This window comes from Octopus bimaculoides, chromosome 16 (genome assembly GCF_001194135.2).
Source record: "Octopus bimaculoides isolate UCB-OBI-ISO-001 chromosome 16, ASM119413v2, whole genome shotgun sequence".
NCBI lineage: Eukaryota > Metazoa > Mollusca > Cephalopoda > Octopoda > Octopodidae > Octopus > Octopus bimaculoides.
Window position 1 is genome coordinate 55,214,756 of NC_068996.1, and position 2,563 is coordinate 55,217,318.

Consider the following 2,563-nt stretch of genomic DNA (forward strand, 5'->3'; position numbering starts at 1 on the left):
CTTTAGCTAACAACAACCTGGAATCAAAGGCCCTTTGATTCCAGGTTTTGCTTCCATACCAGGATTTTCTGCAATAAGAGTGAGGTGATCAGCATTAAGCAGTTCCCACGGGCACCCAGTTTTGAATTCCTCTGTTATGGTTTGGAGGACTATAATGAATAAGAGTGGGCTGAGAACTGAATCTTAGTGAACCCCTACTTGTACACTAAATTCATCACTGTATTCGTGGCTGACTCTGACCTCATTGACAGCACCCATTGTACATGGCTTGTACAACTTTAACAAGCCATTCCTCTCCCAACTTCTTAGAAGCCACCAGATAACAGAGTGGGGAACTCTGTCGAAAGCTTTCTCCAGATCAACGAAAGTTAAGTACAATGGCTTACTTTTGGCCAAATAATTTTCTTGCAGCTTTCTCACTAGGAAGATGACATCTGTAGTACTCTTCTCAGATACAAGACCAAACTGCATCTCATTCCGAATCAATTGAGCTATAACCCTTTGTAACTTTCATGACCTGGTCTAAGTTTTGATACCTTTGTAGAATAACCTGATTAACTATATGGTCCCTCAATTGATTCGATATTTCATAGACTCTCCTTCTCCCATTCATTTTTCACCTTTCATAGTGACACTTCCATGCATCTTTCTTCTGTGTCACTAAATGCAAGCATACCATGATCCATTCGCACACATTTCTCACCCACCACATCTCTATTCTCTCTGATACACTGATTTGCAATCCTGAACACCTCATGCTATGTAAATCTGACGCCTAGCTTCCCTTCTGGCAACCTGGAATAATTCTCTACTTCCACCATTTTCCAGTCTTTCCAGGTCTGTCTTTTAGCTTTTATAGCACTGTCAACCTCCTCCTTCCACTACCATGTCACCCTTGGTCTAGCTGGGTTCCTGCATCAACCACAGATTTCGTCTAGCCCTCAGTAAATTGTTCCACAGAAACTTCCTATTTTTCCTACATTGGATGGCTTTCCTAACACCATCTACATTACAAAGTGTAATGGGTGTTATTTTTTTTTATGACACCTGCACTATATGTGGGTGGGGCAGCAAGTTAAGTTACAGGACAAGACAACCCTTGGGGTGCAGTCTTGAGGAGGTGGCATTGTGCCAGGTGTAGCAGTTAAAGTAAGAAAGGACGGGACGAAGGGTCTTGCTATGGAGAATATACATGGATACCCTGACAGGTGAGGGGAGATGTGGTATCAGGCTGTACCCTGAATAAACAAGGTGGACAGAGTACAGAAATCACTCAAAAATTTTAATTGCTTCCTGAATTTGATGAGTAATTTTCCTCATATACCTCTGATCATTTGTAGACCTTTGTGGCGCATACCAGGATTTTTATCAACCAGGTGAGTATTCACAGCATCAATTAAAGTTCACTTTTCATTGTCTCAAAGATGCTGACCTTTTGTCCGAGCATGTGGCTAGCTGTAAAGTATGTGCCATTGAAAAAGCTGAACTGCACCGGGTGCTCCCTCTGACCGCTGCTACAATGAATTTTCACCTCTGAAGTTGTGTTTTTAGCACAGCTCGTCTACAAGACATGTTATATCAGAATAAATAACTGGCTTACCGATAGTGTGTAATGCTGTCTCAGTTGCATATACCATATAATATACATACACACACAAAACAAATGCATCAAGAAGTGCCGAGCTCTAATTGTGGAGAGGGTAGACCCAGAAAGACATAGGACGAAGTGGTGAGGAAGGATCTTCAGGCTAAGTAAATATGTAGTCGTCCTTGCATATAGGCATGTACCCTGCATTCCTCTTCAGCTGAGCGTTCCTAATCTTGTTGGCTCGTGGGTACCGGTGCCACGCAAAAAGCATCCAGTACACTCTGCTAAGTGGTTGGCGTTAGGAAGGGCATCCAGCCATAGAAACTATGCCACAATACACAGTTGGAGTCTGGACAGCTCCATGTCAAACCGTCCAACCCATGCCAGCTTTGAAAACGGACGTTAAACGCTGATGATGGGATATGCGTAAGAATACATATTGCATGTAGGTGAGAAGGGTGCCGGTAAGACATGTAACATGAATGAAGCTCTAACATCAATAATGGAAAACGTGAAGTGGAACTATGAGGAAATGCAGTTATGCTAAACATGCACAGGATATTCAAGCTAAGTCTGACGGTTTGCTTAAAAAAAAGTAGAATATCTCATCCAAAAATATAAAGTTTAAAACCAAAAAATAAATGACTGGGAGATAAGAGTTTACTCAAAGGAGCTGCCTTCAATTTCCAACATCGTTGCAAGACCAGTCCAGCAGCAGCTCTCGCCAGTCAGAGATTGGCCACAGTCACAGAAGTCTGGTGCAAGCTCCTACCTGGCCGACTCCTGTCAAACCGCCTCACCCATTCCTGCATGGAAGGCGGACGTTACGCGATGGTGATGATGATGATGAAATATATATACCTACACACACTTACAGGGTGTTCAGGCTAAATTTGAGGCGTGAGGGTTTGTCTCTTTTTCATAGGAACAACTTGATCCGATCAACGGGACAGCTTGCTCGTGAAATTAACATGC